The 26,108-nt window shown below is 41.0% G+C and overlaps 1 protein-coding gene and 1 long non-coding RNA gene across 6 annotated transcripts in view; both read left to right on the forward strand.

Annotated features, from left to right (window-relative positions):
- The first annotated feature begins 1,475 nt into the window (after positions 1-1,475).
- LOC144899487 (uncharacterized) lies at positions 1,476-11,295 on the forward strand. The gene is made up of 6 exons (XR_013627618.1): positions 1,476-1,664; positions 2,195-2,313; positions 3,333-3,452; positions 3,523-3,615; positions 4,722-4,828; positions 11,159-11,295. It is a non-coding gene; the product is annotated as an uncharacterized LOC144899487 (long non-coding RNA).
- Positions 11,296-12,844: 1,549 nt separating this feature from the next.
- sulf1 (sulfatase 1) overlaps positions 12,845-26,108 on the forward strand; it is a 67,716-nt gene continuing 54,452 nt past the window's right edge. For all 5 annotated transcript variants that reach the window (XM_078792345.1, XM_078792346.1, XM_078792347.1 and 2 more), the window contains exon 1: positions 12,845-12,940. The gene's annotated coding sequence lies outside the window, so the exon portion shown is untranslated. The remainder of the gene's footprint in view (positions 12,941-26,108) is intronic.

The following is a 26,108-nucleotide window of genomic DNA, read 5'->3' on the forward strand; positions in this document are numbered from 1 at the left end:
GCTCAGTCTAACCCTGGTTGATGAAACCGTGGTTTGAAAGTGTAAAACCCACTCCAAAAGACACCATGACGACACATCTCATCCTTGTGAACCCTTCTTGAGTTTTTTTTTTGGCGTGGGTGTCCTCATCTCATGACTCCGTCTTCGAGGATGCGGTCAACAGTGTTGTCAAGTGTCCAGTGAGTGATACATAGCATTTGGATTCATATCCATATATCAACACGTCATGTGAGCGGGATGTGGTTTTCAAAGGTTAAAGATGACATTCACATAATAGAATCCCAATGGTGCCTTTTAATAGCCATAATCTCACCATAAATGGTTTATTATCTCAGAAAAAAAGATGATTTTCAAGCTTCACATTCCACTTTAGCAGTACAAGCCGACCCCATATGCGCCACATGCACAAATCAGCGGCCTGCTAACTGTTTATACTCTTTTTCTCTCTAGTTCATATTTCTGCACCGCCTTGCCGTTTATGTCAGCATAAAAAAAATAAAAAAAAAATCAAAGCATACGCAGACTTGGACCAAGGCTGAGCCGTTTGAAAGACGCAGACTTGAGTTACCGCCGCAGATGTCACTCAAAGACTCTGTTGCTTTATCTCCATATGCTCATGTTTGTGTATTACAACCTATCAAGATCAACTGCTGGACCTAATGCTGATATCTTATTCATCACTGTACTCCATACCTCACGTTGCTGCCACATGGTCAGTTTCAGATCGCTTTTTTAGTTTAGTTTGCACAATGTTGAGACTATCGATGATAAATAATTGTAATTATAAAATAGAACAATAAATTATACAATTAATAAATAAAATGTATATCATGTTGAGTTGATTTAGTAGTCCATCAAGCATTTAAATGTAAAAAAAATACAAACATATATAAAAATTAAATACAATATAATTCAGTTTTCATTTCATGTTTAAAAAAATGCATTTTACTTTATTTTGCACAATAGCTAAATAAGGACTACGGACTATGAGGCATTTAAAGAAGAAAAAAAATAGATAATTTATTATATAATTTAATTTAATTTTATGTAATTTTATTTTACACATTAGCAGGTTTAGAATATAAACTTTCCATTAAAAATACTATTAAACTATTTTAATTTAATGTAATTATGTTGTTTACCTTGATCTTGATTGGTCACTGAAGACTCACTACTGCCACTTATGGTTTAAACTGGAACTGCAACATTTCCGGCCACTATCAAAATTTACCGAAGCACCATGGGAAAATGTTAAACACAATAATAATTTAATATTTGAATAAAAATACAATTTAACGTAATGAAAAAAATATCAGAGGAAATATCAATTATCCACAAGCCATTTATTACTACGAGCCAGTGAAGACTCACTACTGCCTCCTTTGAATCAAAATGGAACTACAACACTTCCGGTAACTTGCCATGCTAGCACTGTAGCATCGTGGCTAATCAGAGACACCTGGTGTTGACCAACATTTTGTCAGGTCGGTCAGTAAAGTTTTCATGAAAATGACAATTCATATTCATTTTTTTTAATATCGAAATTTAAGTATTGAAGTCAGGAAAATTAGTTTGTTTTTTATGGAGTGTGCTGAGTGCAGGTTCAACGTTGTTTTTTATGGCGTATGCTGATGTACAAGATTACCGTAAAGGACGTCGTAAAGGTAAGTAGAGGCATGTAGCATCTATTTAGTCATGTTTGGATTTATATTTGCTTGTCATAATTACTTTTTGTATATTTATATTTTGTGTAATTTGTCGCAATCTATGGATAGATGATTAGCTGATGCTAATTGTTGACAGCTGTGCCGTTTTGCCAGTGTGGAGTCCATTACCGTCCATTTTGATGGGTTGCCAGGTTATGCTAATGCTATTGTTGATTAGCTAGTGTGTACATTCTACAGATCTGCTGTGTTTACAGTATTTGTGCCGTGACAAGTGTCGATCTCGATTTGTTTTGATAGTTGTCGTGAGGGATCGCTCTCTAAGTAAGCCACACCATAAAAAAGTACCGTATTGTTGTTCTAAATCCGGGAGGATTACATGGGCAGAAATCCTGTATGATTGTCGAAATCTTGGGAATACTTCTAGTTTCAAATCGGAGGCCTCATAATGGAGGAGTTGTTTGTATCTCCTTAACTTTCACACTAATACACACTACTTGTTCCCGACCGCAATGTGGTCGCCCTTCCAGACATTTGGAGATCATTTCAAAGGCTTGGCTGGCCCAGTTTGGGGTGAGGCTGAAGACCTGGGTCCAATGACTCATCCCAGATCACTGCCTGTCTCAACAACCAAGGAGGATCCTTGCTGGTATTATTTACTTCAAATGCACACGTCCATTCTGTGACTCTGTGCCGTTCAAAGATCCTCTACATATGACAGGAGCACCTGACTGGCACCAATTAGTGAGCCTGTATTTGACAAGAGCACTGGTGGTCTTAGGAACTCGGAAAAAATTTGGTCAAAGACCCACTATATATGATGGAGCACATTGCTCTTTACCTAACTACAGCAAAAATATCAGTCAAAGATCTTCTCCATTTGACAGGAGCACTGTACTGGCACCAATTAGTGAGCCTGTATTTGACAAGAGCACTGGTGGTCTTAGGAACTCGGAAAAAAGTTGGTCAAGCACATTGCTATTTACGTAACTACAGCAAAAATGACAGTCAAAGATCCTCTATATGACAGGAGGTCATTGTTGATTTGAACTAATTACAACACAATCTTTTGTCAAAGATCCTTTATTTGACAGGAGCAACCTTTGTTTTGAATGATCTTCTGCAAAAACACTCTCGTAGTGTAAAAAAGTGCAGCAAAAATGCTAGTCAAAGATCCTCTCCATATGACAGGAGCACCTTACTGGCACCGATTAGTGAGCCTGTATTTGACAAGAGCACTGGTGGTCTTAGGAACTCGCGGGGGGGGGGGTACTCAAAGACCCTCTATACATGACGGAGCACAATCAGTCAAAGATCCTCTATATGACAGGAGGTCATTGTTGTTTTGAACTAACTACAACACAAATGACAAAGATTCTTTATTTGACAGGAGCAACCTTTGTTCTACTGCAAAAACACTAGTGTAAGAAAGTGCAGCAAAAATGCTGGTCAAAGATTGTCTATACGACAGAGCACATGCTGCTTTGAACTACCAGAGCCCTCTGTGTGACAGGAGCACGTTCCTGCTTTATATGATGGAGGACATGACTGTTTTTAACTAACTCTTGGGTTCTCTTCAAGGTTTCTTCCCCAGAGGGAGTTTTTCCTTGCCTCGGTTGCCAAGTTCTTGCTCATATGGGGTTCTCTTGGTTTCTCTTTTCACTTTAGAAGAACGGGATCATAGACCTACTTCATGTGCGAAGTGCCGTGACATAACTTTTGTTGTGATTTGGCGCTACATCAATGGAATCGAACTAAGGATCGGAAAAATGCAAGTCAAAATCAAATGTGAGTCTTTGAAGGAAAACACCAGTTAAAGATTTTGTTCATTTTGTGAGTTGTATGCCATTTTTGACAGACTCCACTGCCTCACACATGACGAGAAAGGACAGGGAAAAGCGGCCGGGTCATAATGTGTAGTATCACTTGGATCTACTTCAGAGTTTTGGAGGTGTGTTTGGCTTCCTTATCATGTTGGAAAACACATTTTCTACTTCAATACATGTTTGAAATCATGTTTCCAATTTGGGAACCGTAGCTCCCCAGTACTGTTAGCACTCATGCAGCCCCTGACCATGATACCTCCACCACAACACACTTGTCCAGGCATCCCTTGTTTTATTTAAGCAGACCCTGATAAGTGGAATATTTTTGATGGTCATAAAATAGGTTTTTAATAGTATTAGAGCCCTCTGCACATGGAATAACACCCCTATAGTTATTATAACGCTCATATTACCCAATATGCTATGGTGTATACTATACTACAATACTCCCGTTTGTTGCTGTATGTCCCGGTGTTGGACAGGAAGTGAGATGAGAGTAAAGTTGCACTGTTCAGGTACATGTCGGATATTTGGAAGCTATAGTAACACTTGGATCTACTTCAGAGTTTTGGAGGTGTCTTTGGGTTCCTTATCATGTTGGAAAACACAGTTTCTACTTCAATACATGTTTGAAATCATGTTTTTAATTTGGGAACCGCAGCTCCCCAGTACCGTTAGCACTCATGCAGCCCCTGACCGTGATACCAACACCACAACACTCTTGTCTTGTCTTGTCCAGGCATCCATTGTTTCATTTAATAAGTGGAATATTTTTAATGGTCATAAAAAAGGTTTTTAATAGTATTAGAGCCCTCTACACATGAAATAACACCCCTATAGTTATTGTAACGCTCATATTACCCAATATGGTAATGGGTATACTATACTACATTACTCCTGTTTGTTGCTGTAAGTGTGTCCCGGTGTTGGACAGGAAGTGAGATAAGAGTCTAGTTATATTTTTTTTTATTTAAAAGCTTATAAGTCTGGTGCTTGTGTGTCTCAACAAACATTATCGTAACATTACTGACACCTAGTGACCAGTGTAGAATACATTGGCCATATGACAGCGTCCTCTGAACGCCATAAATGAAGTAATTTACCAATGCAGTATATACATTATATGTATTTCAGTTCATTCCGCCATTTCTATGCTTAAATACTTAATGTATGCAAATATTAACCATGAAGCAGCAGTATTTATTCAAAGATGGCGCCTTGTTCATTTCAGGGAAAGTTGCTGTTGCTAAGCGAGGAACATTCCAAGTTTTTGCTTCTCCTCCGTCCATGCAGTCGTCAAACTGATGCCGTCAAAGGGGATGCTGCCAAAAGCCTGATGTAAGTACCCCCCCACACACACACAACCCCCCCCATCCCTACCGCCGAATGGTACTGCTCAGCAGTCACGATGCGTTCCTCTCAGAATCATTGAAAGAAAACATTGACAAACAGGAACATTGTGTGTGTGAGGGTTGGGGGGGGGGGCACATGTCGTGACTAGTAAGGTATGGCGGATAAATTCCCCCGTCCATCTTGGTTGCCAGTCATCCTACAATAAGTATTATTGTAGGACCCCGGGGGGGTTCTCATGTAATCATATTTAATATCCCAGTCCACTCCATTAAACAAAGCATTTACAGCCCCCATTTCTTCCTCCTGGCTGTTCCTCCTAATTCCTTTTAACTAATCCTTGCGTCATCGTTGGTCCGACGCGGCCTGGAAAATCCCAAATTGGAATCACCGTCGATATTTTAGCCACACTTTGGCTCATGTCACCGACAGGCCAGACGATAAATGACAAGACATCGGTGATAATGAAGTAGCTCCGTCATGCTTTGACTGCCGCGGTGATTGAATCTTGTACTGGGGTTTTTGCGGCCGACCCAGGATGCATTTCCTGGAACCTGACTAATCGGGTGGGTGGGTTGGGTGGAGAGAAAGCAGTGTGCATGAAGTAGTGATTCATGTGACTGGTGCGGGCATTGATGTGAGGGGGTTGAACTGTTGTGCCAGGCCTCCACAAGAGGGCGCTTGGTTGCTAAACGCTAAGTGTTCTTTTCTATATTCATTCATTCATTCATTCATTCATTGATTTTCTACCGCTTATCGTCATAAGGGTTGTGGGGGATGCTGGAGCCTATCCCAGCTGTCTTCGGGCGAGAGGCGGGGTACACCCTGGACTGGTGGCCAGCCAATCCCATTCACACTCACATTCATACCTATGGACAATTTGGAGTCGCCAATTAGCATGTTAGCAACCTAGCATGTTTTTGGAATGTGCGAGGAAACCGGAGTACCCAGAGAAAACCCACGCATGCACGGGGAGAACATGCAAACTCCACACAGAGATGGCCGGGGGTGGAATTGAACTCGGGTCTCCTAGCTGTGAGGCCTGAGTGCTAACCACTCATGACCACACATGGCCGAGGGTGGAATTGTACAAATTTTAAATGTACCACTTCCACACAGAATAGGAGAATAAATTTTTACTCTGTCATGTTGGATCAAGGACTACATGGGGAAAAGTGGTTAGCGCTCAGGCCTCACAGCTAGGAGACCCGAGTTCAATTCCACCGTCGGCCATATCTGTGTGGAGGTTGCATGTTCTCCCCGTGCATGCTTGGGTTTCCTCCGGTGAGTGTGAATGGTTGTTTGTCTATATGTGCCCTGTGATTGGCTGGCCACCAGTCCAGGGTGCACAGCTGGGATAGGCTCCAGCACCCCCTGCAACCCTCGTGAGGATAAGCGGTAGAAGCTGACTGGTTGAAAAACATGGCTGCCGTCAAACAAAATGTCTAATTGTCCACGTAGAAGGTACCACATATGTCATTTTAGTCATGTGTCTTCAATCAACGTTTCTGTTCCAGCAATTGTACGTCGATTTACGTTCGATGTTTTGACATGTTTTTCCTCCAAATTTTTGCTTTGTGGTCATCACCTGGCCTGCGGTGCCGCCTGTCACACGCCGACCCCCAAAGAACAGTCGGGGTTTGATTTAGAGCGACATGTGGTTTGGTGCTGCTTTGTGTCCTTGCAGTTGGTGTGGCGTTACCCAGCCTTGGGTTTTGGAGATGGCCCCATATGGTGCTGAGGACATCTGAGGCGCTCTCAAAGCGGGGGGAAAAAAGTGAAAATGGTTATTTGATAGTATAGGCGGTCTTTTGCCATGTCCGACTTTTGTTTTTTTTTTTTATGCAATTTTCTCATCACCTTTTATTTTTCGAGTTCTAAAAAGAAATGTTGTGTAAAAAAAAATACATGTGTAGTTTATGAGGCCCCCTCACCCCCTCTCCACCCATAAATGTAATTGATAGCTCAGGTTAGTAGTGGAGTGAAGACAGACAGACAACTGCTGAGACACCCCTGCGTCTTGGACCCCGTCCCTAATGTAGTCCTGTTTGGTCCACCCCACCCCTTCCCACCCCACCCTCTGCTCCCTCTGTGGCTGTCAGAGCTGAACAGAGGCGTGGAGACGACCACACAAAGGAAATATTTGTCCAATCTGTCCAAGCAAACTCCCCCCGATTGAGCGTTGAACTTTCCCATCGCGCTCCGAAGGAACCGACGCAGGAATGACGCTTGGAATCACAGTAAAAAAAAATGTTATTAAAATATATTTTCCTTTTAATATCACATATTTGAAGTGATGAGAGCAATATTAACGTTTCGAATAAATACCACTGAACCGAAAGTAGTCGACATCCAAAGTGCAGGCCCTCAGCATATTGTAAGAATGAATGAACGACATATACATAGTGACTCTCTGCGGTGCGTGGGTGGGAGGGGGGGGGGTACACCCGCCATACTTAGATTCCCGAGATTCCATGATGTCAAGCCACAAATTGTGACTTTAACTTTGTTTACATTTGTATGATAAAGGTTGGAATAGCAATATTGTCCATTGACAATCCGTCCATTGACTTTCTTTGTTCTTTATCCCAGGGACAGTTGTAAAAAAAAAAAAAAAAAAGTGTTTCCCAATTCCGGAGAGGATGTTGCCATCAGAAGCCCACCCTTGTGTGTGTGTGTGTGTGTGTGTGTGTGTGTTGTTTGCCAGTGTGAAGTGAAAAGGGTTGCCAAGGGTGGTGAAAGCATGTTGTTTGCTCATGTCCAGACCTGCAGAATGGATGACTTCTCTCTGGTGGACTTTTCTTCTAACATCAGCCCTCCTTGTGTGTGTGTGTGTGTGGTTTTTTTTTTTGGAGGGGGGGGACATGGAAACGTCGTCAAATAGACAGGCATCTGATCTGATTAAACGCAGGAAGACTGTGAATGGGCAGCGAAAGTTGATGGAGGGGTCATAAGCGATGAGGTTGGTATCAATGTGAAAAAAAAACAATTTTTGCGGGTAGCGATGATTCTGATGGTCCACTAATGATGAAACAGGGAGGTTGGGGAGGGGGGGTCGATATGGACGACAACATCGTCGTCCAAGACAAATCAACCCATTCTTCATCCTAACCTCTAAGGCTCCACAGAGCCATAAAACTTCAAAGCATCATCTGACTTTGTTTCCCTTCATATTTGCCCCCCCACCCCCCCCCCCAAAAAAAAAAAGTTTTCTGGTGGGAACCAAGGAACCAGGAAACGTTCATTCAGCAGTTGTTGATACAGATGCTTCCAAAATAGATACTAAGTAGATGTCAATCAGTCCACCTGATTGTGGCGCCCTCTATGGGTTGTCATGAGAATGCTTAGGAAGACCGGCTAGCATACATGTAATCATAACAAATGGTCATTGACTTATGGGCAATTAGTTAGCGGTCCCCGCAATAATATTCCAGTTGATGGCGGCCATGTTTTTCATTCATTCATTTATTTTCTACCGTTTATCCTCGCGAGGGTCGCAGAGGCTGGAGCCTATCCCAGCGGGGTACACCCCGGACCGGTCGCCAGCCAGCCAATCACAGGGCACATATAGACAAACAACCATTCACACTCACATTCATACCTATAGATAATTTGGAGTCGCTAATTAACCTAGCATGTTTTTGGAATGTGGGAGGAAACCGGAGTACCCGGTCCCCCCAGGAGTAGAAGACTAGTGGATCCTAAAAACCATTATGTTCCACGGTGCTAGAGGTTGACCCATTTCGTTGCATTGAGTTGTTGCACCAGGTGATGCAGTTCATGTGTCCTGAAACTGAACGGGTGCGGGGTGGGTGGTGGTGGGGGGGGTTTGAGCAACCCCACAGTGCAGTTGCGAGTTGCTGACAGGTGTAGCACGACGGAAGGTGAAAGGTCAGCAAAGTTTCCAAGGCACTTACAAGTCTGGAACTGCTTCTGGGAAGGGAAGAGGGAAGGAGCGAATCCCGTCTTTGTAAACCTTGCCATGTCATGATCTCCCGTGCAGTACTTAAGCTAGCTATTTGAGCTATTACAAATGTAATATTATTATTATTTAGGCCCATCAGCATGGGGTTAAACCAACATTGGGAACGGGAGGGAGCCAGGCTCATTAGAGATGTTGCGGGCGGGCGGAGCGGGTGGGGGGGTCAGGTTACACAGTGTCCACCTCCAGTCCTGCTTTCAACCGATCACAATTGATGCCTTTTTTTTCAAGCCGCTCAATCATTAACTCTAGATTGTCCAACTCCCAGTGAATGCGTCTTAGCAGTTGTGTGTTGTTGCGCCTTCCTCGCCTTTTTCTTGATGCCGCCGCCGCTGCCCATGAGTACGGGTGTAAGAAAATATCATTTCGGCGATATATCACGATACTTCGTTCCATGATACTGTATCCATATTAAAAAGTATGATATCGATATTTTTAGGCATTTCTCATAGACTGTATATGGTATTTAGTGTATATGGTCCACTTAGCGAGACACCATTAGGACCTGCCGCTAGCAAGCAATCCAAAGGTCCTTTTGTATACTACAAAAGTAGTACTGTGATATTGCAGGTATTTTGTTTTTTCAAATTGATATCACTATTTTGTTAAATAATGGTTATTTCAAGCATCCTAAATGGCTATTTAATTAATTTAATTATTTTATTTATTTATGTACATAATTTAATTTGTTTTTTATGTTTTTTTTTTAATTTAAAGCTTGATGTTAAAGCTTTATTTATCCAAATGCTACACTTTAGTTTTTTCAAATTGATATCACTATTTTGTTAAATAATGGCTATTTCAAGCATCCTAAATGGCAATTTAATTTAATTAATTTAATTAATTTAATTAATTTAATTAATTTAATTAATTTAATTAATTTAATTAATTTAATTAATTTAATTTGTTTTTGTTTTTTTTTTAATGTAAAGCTTGATGTTAAAGCTTTATTTATCCAAATGCTACACTTTAGTTTTTTCAAATTTATATCACTATTTTGTTAAATAATGGTTATTTCAAGCATCCTAAATGTTAATTTAATTAATTTAATTAATTTAATTAATTTAATTAATTTAATTTGTTTTTTATGTTGTTGTTTTTTAAATTTAAAGCTGGATGTTAAAGCTTTATTTATCCAAATGCTACACTTTAGTTTTTTCAAATTGATATCACTATTTTGTTAAATAATGGTTATTTCAAGCATCCTAAATGGCAATTTAATTAATTTAATTAGTTTAATTAATTTAATTAATTTAATTAATGTAATTAATTTATATACATAATTTAATTTGTTTTTTGTTTTTTTTTTATTTAAAGCTGGATGTTAAAGCTTTATTTATCCAAATGCTACACTTTAAGTTTTTACAGAGGAAAGTTTGTGTTACAGCATAACATACTGTTCTAATGGAATAAAAACGTGTTTAGTAATAACTACTTATTAATTATTACTAATAATTTAGTAATAATCTTTACAAGAAAAACAAAAAAAAACATTGCCTTGTTATATATCGTGGTATATCATATCGTGATACGTATCGTATTGCCAGATTCTTGCCAATACACACCCCTACCCGTGAGCACTCCCATCCCACATCAACGCATCCCACCGTACCGCTACGTCGACGAAGCCTGATTTGTGATTTGTCACATTGAACTCTGTGATGTTTACGCCATGTTGTGACACCTCATGACACCCCATTGAAAAGTCATTATACTTAATGGGGCAAAGTTAGACAGCGGAGATTAGCACGCCGCTTTCTCTCTCCATACCCCCCCCTCCTCCTCCTCCTCTCCTTCTTCTCCTCCTCCAGCTGGCCTGCAGATGGAGGACCTGTTGGCCAGGAAGGAGAGAAAGGGAATGAGGAAGAAGTGGGCTGAAAGTAAATGATATTGAGTGATAAGCGCACTTGTGGCCGATGATTTGAACTTAGATAGCCCGAAGTGTGTGAACGTGTAAGACAGCTGTGTGTGTGTGTGTGTGTAACACATGGTCATGTGATGGTGCGTTTACTTTACAGGTCTGGTAAAGTGCAGGGAGAAAGGATGAGCTCCAACTCATCCTTTTGTTTACCTTTTTTTTTGAGCCCCTTCACGTTCAACAGGGACTTTGAGAGTCCTCTGAGATTTCTATAACACCATGTCCTCTGCATGCATGTTTGTGTGCAAATTTGCACCATATTCCGAGGTTGTATGCACACTTGGTACAAGACAGGAAGTCATCATTTAACCTCTTTTTTTTTTTAGTGGGGGAGATTACCTTCTATATGTGCACTGTAGTCCTTTGTAATGATGTTATTTGCAGAGAAGAGGCACTCAAATGCTCCCATTTGTTCCAGGTTTCCATGACGATGCGAAGGAAAACACTGCTTTCCTTATGGATATGCCACCTCTGACCCGCTTCGCTACACATCATAAAAAATCAAAGCCCGCCGCTTCTGGAAACTATCCGTGAGGCCGCTACACACGTGGGAGCTGTAAGTGTCATCATGTTGTTTTTTTTTTTTTTCAGCCAGTAAGAAAAAGCTAGCATGATGCTGTTTGAAATGGGATGCTAACGTTTATGTCAGGGGTCTCAAACTCAATTTACTTGGGGGCCACTGGAGCTTGGGTCTGGGTGAGACTGGGCCGCATCAGGTTTTCCAAAAAAAAAAAAAAACGCATTTATTAAAAACAAAAAAATTAAAACAACTTTGCTTTGGTTCCAATTTTCTACAATAAAAGCTCTGATAAAACATTCCACTGTTCTCAAATATCTTACTTTTTTTCTACACAAAATAAGAAAAATAAAATCAATCAATCAGTAATGAATAAATAAATATAATAATAATAATAAAAACTTAAGAAACCACATATAGTTGATGGGTAGACAAATAATTTTTTTCAGATTAAAATGAACAAAGCATTATTAGAGCCCTGTAGACATGACAAAACACGACTATAGTCACATTTATACTCTTTTTATTTACAACATATTGCGCAACTGCAGGGTCTTGAGACACATGCTAACTCCCAAACTAGAGAGCTAGCGACCTAAACGGTAGCCTTCAAGTTATTTCCTTTAAACTTAAATAGCCAAAAACTTACCACTTCCACACGGATAGGGAGGATAACTATTAACAGTTATTTAACCTTTAACATGAACATGAATCAAACGTAATAATTTTTTCTGGGTACATGATACCATACAGCATCCATATCAAACATTAAACTTTCATATCAAGGCGGGGGCCTCAAACTAGTGTCCGCTAGTGGCCGTGTGTTTGAGACCCCTGGTGTATGTCCTTCTGTCCTACGTTTGAGATGTTACATTTAGGGCTGCGACGACATGTCGACGTCATCGATGACATCGACACAAAAATATGTCAACACAAGAACTGCATTCACTCAGAATTAGTGGTGGGCAAAACCGTTCATTTCAGTGAACAGGATCATTCCGCTTCATTCAGTAAAAAGATCCGTTCATTTTGGTGAATTGGTCTTTAGAGTCAGTCCGTTCACTCATGTTCACGTTCGTTCCGACTCAACAGCTCACCAACTAGTGCTGTGTATCGGTCATGAACGGGTATTTTATGGGCCGTTTTATTTGTTCGCAAAAAAGAACTAGTTCTTTTGACCCGTTCTTTCACGAACGCCACACCACTACTCGGAATCAAAACATGGCGGCGACCGCGGCAACAAGTTTCAGTGAGTCCAGCCAGAAGAAAAGATCGCGCAACTAATCAGGGACTTTCAGGGATTAATCGATGCATTGAAAAACTATCCAGAAACAGGTAGGTTGGCGGTTCGATCCTCGCTCACTGTTTTTATGTCCATGGGCAACACACTTCAGCCACCTTGCCTCCACTGTTGGTGTATGAATGTGAATAAATGGCTGGTGTTAGGTGCGAATCGGACTACCCCAGAGCAGCTGTGACTACAGATGTAGTTTACCACCATTAGAGTTAGACTGAGGAGTGAAATTCTGTATACGTATATTTTCATGCCCATGCACAACAGTAGCTGATTTAAATCCTGTAACACAGGGGTCCACAACTGCCGGGCCGGGGGCTGGTACCGGTACCTAGATGGGACCACCTTGTCTGGATGAAACAAGATCAGGCCTCCCACTGATTCAGCGGGTAAGTTATATTTTCCCTGCACTTAACATTTCCTTTTGGCCCTGTTGTGTTATTTTATATTTGCTGTATTTGTATTTTTATGTCCGTGAACAAAAAAAACCAAATCCGTGGTGCAAAAAAGGTTGTTTTTTTGTACAGCAAGCCCCTAAAAATACAAAAAATGTGCTAAAAGCCTTTTAATACAGATCATTTCTTTTAACCATCCCACCAGAGAAGGTCAAAAGTTCCCCTATTGTTACCTGCTCATTCAGGCAGTTATCAGGGCGGCTATAAAACCATTTAACATTCACGTGTTTAATGGAGATGCTCCTCTTAATGACTTGACACGCAGGTGAGTCGTATTCCCGTTACTTCCTGTCTTTAACATTTATTTTTGTGTTTTATGGTATTCAGCACGATGGCGTATTGACCTTTATGGAGTAGTTGCTAATATGTCTAATAATTCCCTTGTTTGTGCTTATGATGTGAAGAGTTGCGTTCAAAGACACCAACTTAACTTTAAGTTGAATTCACATGTTTTGAGTGTACATGTGTTTTTTGCGATTGTACTTTGTCACTCAGAGTTAGGTTGTGTCTCTGTTTATTTAGAGCACACATATTAAAGCTGTGATTTCGGATTGTCAGTGAATGCAATGTATGTATATGTATATTTTTGTAATGGTGTGCACGTGTTAATGTGGCTAAAAACGTGGCTAAAATTAAATTAAATTAAATTAAATTAAATTAAATTAAATTAAATTAAATTAAATTAAATTAAATTAAATTAAATCAATTACTTAGCGTTTTCTGACAGCCGTAATTTCCCCGCAATATTTACTTTCCCCCTCAATCCAAAGTCCGTCCATTTTTTTTTTCATTATACCATGCTACGTCTTTACGGCAGCGTAAATTCCAATTGCCTCAAAGCTCTCACTTCCTCTCCCGCCTCCTACCTTGTACCTTCCTTACCATCCCTGTCTATAAAATGCTAATTCTTCACTCTGTTGTTGTCTCCGGGTTTTGTTGTTGGCAGAGCAGACCCGAGTTGGAACTGTTGCCTTCGTCGGGGCTTTACTTGGGGGATTGGATGTGCGGCCACAAGCGCTAGTCTCGTATCAATATAGACCTACACTGTTGTCTACTTCGTTTTTTTTTTTTTTTATTGCCGTCTGCTCCGTAGGACATTTTGGTAGCATTCAAAAAAGTCTCTAATGATGGACGCTTCCTGTCTGGACTGATTGACCTGCTGATGTATGGCACCTATGTACCTTTTGGCTAAATGTCTTGTTTGTTTTTTGCTAGCACTCAAATGGCTTTAATGTGTGTCTGAGTAGCGGGTCAGAGTGTGATAAAATAAACTTAAGTCCCGACAGATCCTGCGGGATTGCTCATAAAGCTCAGGACCGCCAACAGCTGCTAATCCCCTTGTCTCTCGGGGCGAGAACGTGAATGGAAAATTGGGAAGGGAGGGGGGGGGGTTCATTCATTCAGCATTTTGTTATGTGTCCACTCTTTAAGAACCCCAGTGTGCGAAGTATCTTTAGTATTCCTAAATAATACTTCATTGATCCAAATATCAGACTCCTCTTTTTCAATAGTCTTAATTATTTCCATATCCGACTGTGATAAGTGAATTTCAGTGATATTCCATGTTAATAAATAGTATATTATAGTTATTGGAGCATACAAAACCTGTTTGTTCATCTAAATGGGATTTTTACCATTAAAAGAGCTCTGTTGATTTGAAATAACACCCCTATAGTCACTTTTACGCTTCATTTATTCTTTGTTTACAACACTCAACTATGATGCGGAGGCTACGGGATCCCTGCAGGGACACGACACAGCAGCTGCTTTAAACATAGCTTGCTACTTTGCTAACTCGTTAGCCTCGAATGTATTTATTTAAAACTTAAAAGAGCCATAAAACTTATTTAATGATTTTAAAACTTCAAATGAAGTGCGGAAGAACGAAACCAAAACTTACCACTTCCACACAGAATGGGAGGAGAACTTCTTTACACTGTCAGCATCGCTGTCTTGTACTGAAGTGTGTGTTTACTTTGCTGTTTGTGAAAGAAATGTTGCGTTTCTGATTGGTTCGGTCTGGACCGTCTCAATTATACTTTAGCATCTGGAACCAGTTGTCCCGTTTTCCTCGGATTTGAGTAAAAACCTTACATTCCATTTAAAAACTTGCGCAGCGTTCCGATGGGTGGGTTGTCTTTCCCTGAGAATCCTTTTGTTGATCATCACGCGATGGACCGGTCGTATCGGTCTGCTTTTCCCCTCAATAAACATTTTAGAGGCCGAGCGCTAGCATAACTCATGAGCACATTTTGTTTTTACAACTTCATCGAGGTTTCCGGCATTCCTCTCCAGAGTACCAGATTTCTCCTTATTAGCCACATGCAACAAAGTTAAAAGACGTTCTTGCGTGGAGCATCCGAGGAGGGGAAATGCCGGGTTTCCGCTAGTAGATTTGTTAGTCCCAGTGGCCAAGTCTTTGGGAGAAGATGTTGGGGTATTGTGTTGCGTGTGACGGAACAATGCTTTGAAAGTTAGTTTTAATAGCTTTGGTGCTCATTTACCAGAAACCGATTGGTATTGACATTTGTCACATTTGGAATCCCCCCCCTTTTCTCTCAGTGGATGTTTTCTTTTACTCCTCCTTGCTTTCTTTGACTCTTCCAAGGCACTGATGGGCCTAAATTGGTCCTGCTGACTGTCTGGCTTTTTTTTTTTTTTTTTTTTTTTTTTTTACCCTATCCACACCAAGCCGATTCCCTCGTGTGGGCTTGTCTGGCTTTTCACAACCAGTTGGGGAGCTCCTTTTAATTTAGGAGTCATTTCCTTAAGAAAACATGCCGTCTCAGCAGGTCCTGGTCTAATGATGGCCTTTGATTACTGGGGGAGGTTGGTATTCCTTTCATTCATTTTCTACCGCCTTCTCATCACGAGGGTCCCGCGACGGGGAGGTGCTGGAGCCTATCCCAGCTGTCTTCGGGCACGAGGCGGGGTACACCCTCGACTGGTCGCCAGCCAATCACAGGACACTTATAGACAAACAACCATTCACACTCACATTCATACCAATTTGGACAATTTGGAGTCGCTAATTAAAGGGAAAGACCAACGGATTTTAACCAGCTTTCAGTCTTTTCGAGTTGTTTTTTAAGGTATATTTGTGCCAACGACGCCAGAAAATAATTAACCTTAACTAAGTAATCATTTTAATTACCTTCCGGAAGTGACGCACTGGGTTCATCTCGCCCAATACAACAACAACATAACACACTGATCTTACCTGCAGCGGGCTACACAGTTGATCGATCGCATGCAAGTTTACTTCTAATATGCCTGCTTGCCTGCTTGTTCCATTTAAAAGTCACTTGTAACGAGTGAGTGATCTTAAAACTTCTCATACCTATGCTTGGTTTGATCCAGAGTGTCCTGAACAAGTTACACGAAGAGGTAGAGTTCTGTAAATACATACGCATTTGTTAGAGTTCCTCTAGGTCCTCTTGGCTTTGGAAATCTTCTCCAGTTGTACTGGTGGCTCCTGAAGTAGGTGTCTAGCACAGCTTCATTTAGGTGAGCCACGAAATCTGGGTGCTCAGTCACACACTTCTGTACATAGCCTGGATGCTCGTCGTCTTCTTCCACATCGGTTGGCTCAGGGTCGAATTGGTCCACTATTGTTTGTGCTTGTTGGATTTCATGACAGCACACACATTCGTCTTCTGTCGGCATGGCTTGGCATTTCTGGCATGTGCACCAGTAGTCGCCGGTAACCCGGCCGGCTGGTATGGCCGCCATTGTGGTTGTTCTGTCCGCCTCTTCAGCCGCTCTTCTCCTGGCTTCTACTTCTTCTGCTGTCAAGTTTGGCTCAAATTGGTAAGGCCGAATGGTTCCTCGATGAAAAAATTCATCTTCAGAAGACGAACTATTCCCAGAAGACGCCATAGTCTCATATGGCAAGTGAAGTTGGTCGGTCGTGTGTAGCGTGTCAATGGCAGTCAGTGTGTTATGTTGTTGTTGTATTGGGCGAGATGAACCCGGTGCGTCACTTCCGGAAGGTAATTAAAATGATTACTTAGTTAAGGTTAATTATTTTCTGGCGTCGTTCGCACGAATAGACATTAAAAAATAACTCGAAAAGGCTGAAAGCTGGTTAAAATCCGTTGATCTTTCCCTTTAACCTAGCATGTTTTTGGAATGTGGGAGGGAGTCTATTCCAGCTGTCTTCGGGTGAGAGGTGGGGTTCACAATGGACTGGTCGCCAGCCAATCACAGGGCACATATAGACAAACAACCATTCACACTCACATTCATACCAATTTTGACAATTTGGAGTCGCTAATTAATCTAGCATGTTTTTGGAATGTGGGAGGAAAAACCGGAGTACCCGGAGAAAACCCACTCATGCACGGGGAGAACATGCAAACTCCACACAGAGATGGCCGAGGGTGGAATTGAACCCTGGTCTCCTAGCTGTGAGGTCTGCGCGCTAACCACTAGCCGCCGTGCCGCCAAGTTGGTATTCCTATTTACCTTTTTAAGTTACTCAGTTGGTACTTGCGAGTTCAATTCCACCGTCGGGTATTACTGTGTGGAGTTTGCATGGGTTTTTTTTCCCGGGTACTCCGGTTTCCTCCCACATTCCAAAAACATGCTAGGTTAATTAGCGACTCCAAATTGTCCGTAGGTATGAATGTGTGTGAATGGTTGTTTGTCTATATGTGCCTTGTGATTGGCTGGCAGTACAGTATGTATACAGTGTACAGTATGAACAGTACAGTAGCCCCTCATTAGGGGCGACTTACACATAGGACTCAATGTTAATAGATAGAATATATATGTAAACATGTATGACTTGCCTGGTATGCATCAAATAACATCCCATCATCACCTTTACACGCCTATTCTAAACTACTTAAGAAAAGCGTGGGGAAGAAAGCACAAAATGTACCACTTCCACACAGAATAGGAGGAGAATTCATTTTTACTAGATGTTGGATCTACGGCTGCACGGGGGAAACGAGTGGTTAGCGCTCAGGCCTCACAGCTAGGAGACCCGAGTTCAATGCCACCCTCGGCCATCTCTGTGTGGCGTTTGCATGGTTTTTGTCCGGGTACTCCGGTTCCCTCCCACATTCCAAAAACATGCTAGGTTAATTAGCGACTCCAAATTGTCCATAGGTATGAATGTGAGTGTGAATGGTTGTTTGTCTATATGTGATTAGTCTAGGGTGTTGCCTGAAGACAGCTGGGATAGGCTCCAGCACACCCGTGACCCTTGTGAGGATAAACTGTAGAAAATGAATGAATGAATGTTTTCTATGGAAAATTACCATTGGCCGTTCAGGTCAGTATGGTTGAAAATGGCCATTCATTCATTTTCTACCCCTTATCCTCACAAGGGTCGAGTGGGGTGCTGGAGCCTATCCCAGCTGTCTTCGGGCGAGAGGCGGGGTACACCCTGGACTGGTCGCCAACCAATCACAGGGCGCAAATGGCTATTGTTTGCTAACAAATAATTGTAGCAAGTAGCAAGACTCAAGTTGTTGCTGTCTTTTATTCGGGTCAATAAGGTTATTTTAAGAGTCTTATTGAGACTGGTAAGAGTCCAATCCCCTGGGAACCATATACTGCATTTGCTGGCGATATACTGGTTCTTAGCAAGAACCAGTTTTCTAACATTGTAATCACCACCCCAGTTCGTTCTCGTGGGAAAACCTTCGGAAAAGTACCATACCTCCAACATTGCCGCTCGTTCTTTATCTCAAGCATCCATGTCAACAGGTGGGTTCAATTTCCATTCCGCCCCCGCATTTATTGGGCTATTTAGTGTGGTTCTTATGGTGCCATGGGGTCCGAACAACAAATGCGGGGATGAGCCAGAATTCAGTCACTTTTTATTGGTCAACCGAACCAAATGTGTGCGGCGATGCATCATGTACATGAAATCCATCACCACGTAGTTATGGCCTCCACTTATCGCAGATACCTATCTGCTCCTCCGGGTTATTTAGTTTCATCATCACATCTGCTTTTTTTAGAGGCTCTTTTATAGAAACAAATAGAAAGGACCTGTCTTCCTGTTTTCCACCATTACGGTTAAAGCTGCCCTGTGCGATCCCAATGAGGGAATGGGATGGTGTCAAGTCATCCCGTTAGTATTCCGACGAGATGTTTCGCTGGATGAATCCAGATGTCTGCGGTGCTTTTAATAGAGCGGCCATATTGTCATAAAAACATGGAGTTGGGGAGGAGGAGGGGGGGTGGTCTTTTCAGATGACAGCAGAGTCGTTTCCAGGTTACACCACACTCATAACGCCCCTTTTTGTTCTTCTTCTACCGCCTTTTTTTTTCTTCTTCTTCCCCAAACAGCTGTTTTGCCGCTGATGATGCTCTTGATGCTTGTCTTTTGGTTTACCGCCTCGACTCCTTGCTGGGAAAATACGCCTGCGGGTCTCATCATGTCACCTTTCACTCTCTTTCAATCTCACAGTTCAATAAATTCAGTACATGGGGTTTCACCCGCGGTCCCCCTTTGCTGACAAACCGCAAAGAAAAGCGCTGTTAAAAGTTTTGCAGGGCCGCGTAAAGACAACAGCGTGCGCTCGCTCATAAAGCCGCCCGCAAAGACCTTCAAGGGTATTTATTATTGAGGCAGTATCCAAATTCCCTGCAAATCGTTTGGTCAAAAACTGAAGAGACGATATCAGACCTGAAAGTAATCCCGTGCTAGTAACATGTTGTGATGTCAAACACTGATACTAGCCTGGTTTGATATACATGAGTGATAGCCGCAGTCTTGTTAATACTCTGAATTTTGCTGCGGAGTCTTGTTTTGGTGGGAGTCAAATCCGGAAAATCCAGTCTTACACGGATAATTTGACGGGGGGGTGACAGCTTTAATGCCATTGTGGAACATTGTGGATAGTTCCTTTTTAACTTTAATCCCAAATGACAGAAGAACAAGCCTCTCTTTGGGGATTTAGAGCGTTATCACGCCTAGAAGCGACGAAACGTACAGGTTATGTGAAAGTTGTTACACCTAAATGATAGCGACATTAACTCCTCAGCAGTTGATATGAATATTTTTTTTTGTTTGTTTTGCTAATTTCTTTAAATTTTTATGATGTATTTTTTTGTCGCATACCGAATATATATATATATATATATATATATATATATATATATATATCCTACCCCTCCATCTGGTGTGTAGTATATATATATATGTATATATAATATAGTTTTTAAAAAATATTTTTATTATTATTTAATTTTTTTTGTCACATACTGAAGTACGCTGTGATATTTTTTTGCTAATTTTTTACATTTTTTTATTATTTATTTTTGGTCGAATAATATATATATTTTGTCGAATAATATATATATATATATATATGTGTGTGTATATATATATATATATGTGTGTATATATATATATATATGTGTGTATATATATATATATATGTATGTATATATATATATATGTGTGTGTATATATATATATATGTATATATGGCACGCGACAAAAAATAAATAAATAATTAAAATTAGCAAAAAAATATCACCGCATACTTTGGTATGTGACAAAACAAATTAAATAATAATAATAAAAATATTTTTAAAAAACTTAAACTATATTAGGAAATAATATATAAATAAAAAAATATATAATAAAAAAAAAACCTTAAACTATATTAGGAAAGCAGGAAGTGAACAAATGTAACAGTTACTGATTGTAAAAGTACCAGATGGAGGGGTAGAATTTAATAAGCTTTGCTTCTTCCTACTCCTTTTGGACATGTGGAACTGTGAACTGATTATGTTCAAAGGAAATTAAACCATTACCATTACTCGCACTGTACACAAAACAAGAGTTTTGTGATTTCTGATTACCTGTGAACATGAAATGTTTTGGTATAGTTCAGCCAACCAGTAGCCCATTTTTGTTGTTACAAAAAGCACATATTATTAGCAACGGAACGCCTTAAACCGACGACCATCTGTATTTGAAGTAACTACTGTCATAATCCACATTATCGTTATTGTCCTGGGTAGCCAACAGCCTCCGGAATACCCTTGTACTGACCATTCAGTACTTCCAAAGTACCCGTTCTAGAGCAGACACTAGACTACATTCTGTAGACTTGTTTATGATTTGACATCCCAGTACGCAGTAATATCCCAGCTGCTACTCTTCAGTGCCACTCCCGAAATATGAGGTATTAGTGTAAAAAGGGACTATCTGTCCAAAGTTTACATTTTTTCATAAATTTCCAGAAATGCACAATTAACGACTGAGCACCAGATACAAATTCACCCTGAGGAAAAGAGGCTGGTTTTGTTTTCCCCCTAACAATACTGGCTTTTAGTCCCTTATATCGCCCCTCACCCCAGTGGCTCACACTTCCGAACTTCGATATTTCTGTCTTTGGTGGGGGAGGGACTTTTTTTTTTTTGCCTTTCAGCAGAGGCTGCGAGCAAAACAAGGTTGCTACTTGTCCGAGAATCTCTGTGTCATAAATCAAACAGGCTGGACTTGGAATCAGACCTTAACATGCAGCAGTATTGGCGTTCAAGAACACAGATGTTTAGGGTAAACTTCCAGTCAGTGGATTGTACCTACAGTAAAATTGGTACTGTGACATAGTACTATATGTAAGTATTATAAATGATCCGTTAAAAGTCAGGACGCCACAAAGTGGCTTTACACAAAAATGACAGGCCTGTTTGCTTAATGATGTGACGGGAACATTATCTCCCGCTGCAACGACGTGGCGATAGGGACTTTGATTAATGGTCTGAGTGAGACGTCGCGAACAGATGGTATTCTGATCTCACGGTTTCAGCGAGCGTCGCAGCTGCGAGGCTTGTGATTCTTCTAACTGTCATTAGAACACATCCGATCCAGTACTGGAGTGGTTGTTCAACATGTCCTGCAGAGGGATCTGTCCGTCTAGCCGAGTCTCCCCTCAGAAGGAACCGTTGAGGTCCACGGTTCTAACTGGTTTATTTACCCATGAGGCTTAATTCAGCTGAAGCGTCCGTGTGTCCCGTCCTAACCAGGCTCTGCTGGTCCTCGTTCTCTTGGTTCGAGTTGCAGCTCCCAGATGGTTCCTTAATCTTTTGTCTCCCATTCAGGTCAGCTCCAGCAGAGCCAGGTAACACGAGCCAACCATCCTACCTAAATGCATCCATAGAAAGCCAGACATATGATATTAATGTCCCCTGCCGCCACGTGGGCCCTGTGAGCTATGATGTGAAACCTGTTGATGTGCTGAAATACGTCTCACTGTGAATATCTGATGGCCAAACATCTCAAGTAGACGCCGACTAAATGCAAAAATGATGGTAGTATGTACTGAGAAAATGCTCGTCAAAGATCCTGTAAATGAAAGGAATGCTCTGCTGTTTTCAAAAATCTGCTGCAAAAACAACCGGTCAAAGATCCTTTCGAAAACATGAGCATTCGGAATTTTGAGGCTTACAGCAAAAGTTGTAGTCAAAGTTCTGTTCTCCTGTTTTTGAAAAACCTGCTGCAAAAACAACCGGTCAAAGATCCTTTCTAAAACATGAGCATTCGGAATTTTGAGGCTTACAGCAAAAGTTGTAGTCAAAGTTCTGTTCTCCTGTTTTTGAAAAACCTGCTGCAAAAACAACCGGTCAAAGATCCTTTCTAAAACATGAGCATTCGGAATTTTGAGGCTTACAGCAAAAGTTGTAGTCAAAGTTCTGTTCTCCTGTTTTTGAAAAACCTGCTGCAAAAACAACCAGTCAAAGATCCTCCCAAAAACGGGATCATTCTGCTGTTTTTAAGGATTTACTGCAAAAATGCTAGTCAAAGTGTTGTGTTGTTTATGAAGACCTGCTACGAAACAGCCAGTCAAAGATCCTCCCTAATACTGAAGCACTCTGCTGTTTTTCGGGACCTACTACAAAACGGCAGTCGAACAGGAGTGCTCTGCTGTTGTTGGTAGTAGCTGCAGAATTTTGTCGCTCCTGTTTTTGGAAAAACCTGCTGCAAAAACAACCAGTCAAAGATCCTCCCCAAAACTGGATAATTCTGCTGTTTTTAAGGATTTACCGCAAAAATGCTAAGTCAAAGATCGTCATTGTGACAGGGGTTTTGTGTTTTTTATGAAGACCTGCTACAAAACAGCCAGTCGAAGATCCTCCCCAATCCAGAAGCACTCTGCTGTTTTTGAGGACCTACTACGAAACAGGAGCACTCTGCTGTTGTTGGTAATATCTGCAGAATTGTTTGTGTTTTTGGAAAAACCTGCTGCAAAAACAACCAGTCAAAGATCATCCCCAAAACTGGATCATTCTGCTGTTTTTAAGGATTGACCACAAAAATGCTAGTCAAAGCGTTGTGTTTATGAAGACCTGCTACAAAACAGCCAGTCAAAGATCCTCCCCAACACAGAAGCACTCTGCTGTTTTTGAGGACCTACTACAAAACAGTCTAACAGGAGCGCTCTGCAGTTGTTGGTAATAGCTGCAGAACTGTTTGTCTTTGTCGCTCCTGTTTTTGGAAAAATCTGCTGCAAAAACAACCAGTCAAAGATCCTTCCCAAAAGTGGATCATTCTGCTGTTTTTAAGGATTTACCGCAAAAATGCTAGTCAAAGATCTTCATTGTGACAGAAGCACTCTGCTGTTTTTGAGGACCTACTGCAAAACAGTCTAACAAGAGACTCTGCTGTTATTGGTAATCGCTGCAGAACTCTTTGTCGCTCTTGTTTTTGGAAAAAACTGCTGCAAAAACAACCGGTCAAAGATCCTTCCCAAAACAGGATCATTCTGCTGTTTTTAAGGATAGTCAGCAAAAGTGCTAGTCAAAGATTGTCATTGTGACAGGAGTGTTGTGTTGTTTATGAAGACCTGCTACAAAACAGCCAGTCAAAGATCTTCCCCAAAACTGGATAATTCTGCTGTTTTTAAGGATTGACCGCAAAAATGCTAGTCAAAGATCTTCATTGTGACAGGAGTGTTTTTCAGGAGCGCTTTGCTGTTGTTGGTAATAGCCGCAGAACTCTTTGTCGCTCCTGTTTTTGGAAAAAAACTGCTGCAAAAACAACCGGTCAAAGATCCTTCCCAACACAGAAGCACTTTGCTGTTTTTGAGGACCTACTACAAAACGCCAGTCTAACAGGAGCGCTCTGCTGTTGTTGGTAATCGCCGCAAAACTCTTTGTCGCTCCCAGGTTTTGAACCGAACTGGACCGTTCCAACAGCAGTTTATCAAAGCATCGTCCAGAAATGACTGCTCACTCAAAGTGTGTCTGATTCCCAGCCTGATAAGGGACGTACTTTTTGAGATTGGGTTACCCCTCCCTCCCTTGGCAAGCGTCAAAAGTGATCAAATACCCCCCATCTCCTCCAATGTATATAACGTGTGATCTTTTCCATGCTTCTATATATCCTTGACGGGGATGTCGGCTGTGTTATTGCAGCCTGGATCCAGCTGGAACACTTTTCCAGGCCAACCTGAAGGGTGTGAAGGAGCAGCTGACCCATAATTCCACATTCCAGCTTTAAGTGTTTTGAATTAGCCCCCCCCCCCCTTACAATTGAGGGCTTTTCAATGTGTTCTTTGCACCTTTTTCATGTCTTCCTATTGCTCCAATGCTGTTGTCCTCGCTTATATTTATTGTTCTTCCTCTGCACGTGTGTGCAATTTATCAGGCTAAAAACACCGGATCCTTTTTTTCCCCCTCCAGGACTCCCTCTGGACTCCGTTACACCTTTAAGAACACGGTAATTCAACTGGCAGCCCGCAGGCCAAATCCAGTTGAGTTCATAATGTGGGAGCGACTGACGTATTTGCAGCAGATGCCTAAAAACAGCAAATAAAGGTTATTTGACATTTTTGATATCTTTTTAAATAGCTTTAAATAAATATTAAATATCCATAAATATAAATATTAAATAGCAAGGGGGTTACTAGTGATGATAAAGGAAAATTATGTTGTGCCCGGCTAACATTTTGCACTTTTCCAACATTGTAGCGATAGGAACAATCCCCGGGCGATGTTGACGTTTCAATAGGCTACGGTTTGATGTGTTTTGGGTTTTTGTTCATCATTGCCAAATTTACATTTGCGTCATTTGGTCAGATGTCTTCCTTAAATTTACAAATATATATACTATATATATACATATATACTATAAACAGTACAGTAGATGAACTACTTGTGCTAGCTTAACCAATTATTAAAGTAAAACTATGTCAAACCAGAAGTCAGATGAGTTATTGCAGACACTCGTGCTCGTCAACATGTGTTTTCCTTTTCTCCCAGCGACCTCAAAGGATACTCTGCGATGTTAATGAAACCCAATTTTCATATAAAGACTGCTTTTTAGCTGCGTGGAGGCGGTAGCATTTTGGACTGCTTTGAAGTAGCCTCTGGTTATTTTTTTCTGCTTGACAGATCAGAGCAACTTTGCAGGAATCAAAAGGGAAGTGCCCCCGCTGCCCCAGGTAAATGCTAACTCGGCGACTTAAGCCGTGGACGTTTTGAAAGCTAATATGGCCGCTGAGTTAGGGGCCATCTGGACAATTTGGCCTCTTGAAAGAGACGCTGGGCTTCACTTACTTGAGGTTTATAAAGGAATCTTTGGAGAGAGTCATGTACTTGTAGCTACTGGTAAACTTATCGACCGAGGCTATCTAAGCATGCCTGACCGGTCTCCAATCCTTTAAGGTCTCAAACATGCGGCCCGCGGGCCAAATGTGGCCCGCAGGACTCAAGTTTGAGGCCCCCGCCTTGATATGAAAGTTGAATGTTTGATATGGATGCTGTATGGTATCATGTACCCAGAAAAAAATATTATGTTTAATTAATGTTTATGTTAAAGGTTAAATAACTGTTAATAATTATCCTCCCTATCCGTGTGGAAGTGGTAAGTTTTTGGCTATTTAAGTTCAAAGGAAATAACTTGAAGGCTACCGTTTAGGTCGCTAGCTCTCTAGTTTGCGAGTTAGCATGTGTCTCAAGACCCTGCAGTTGCGCAATATGTAAATAAAAAAAGTTGTTAATTTTAATTTAATTTTAATCTGAAAAAAATGAATTTGTCTACCCACCAACTCTATGTGGTTTCTTAAGTTTTTATTATTTGCCCTTTTATTACTATTTTTATATTTATTTATTTATTACTGATTGATTG

Source organism: Doryrhamphus excisus, linkage group LG7 (genome assembly GCF_037039965.1).
Source record: "Doryrhamphus excisus strain RoL-2023G ecotype Guam linkage group LG7, RoL_Dexc_Guam_v1.1, whole genome shotgun sequence".
In the NCBI taxonomy this organism is placed as follows: Eukaryota; Metazoa; Chordata; class Actinopteri; order Syngnathiformes; family Syngnathidae; genus Doryrhamphus; species Doryrhamphus excisus.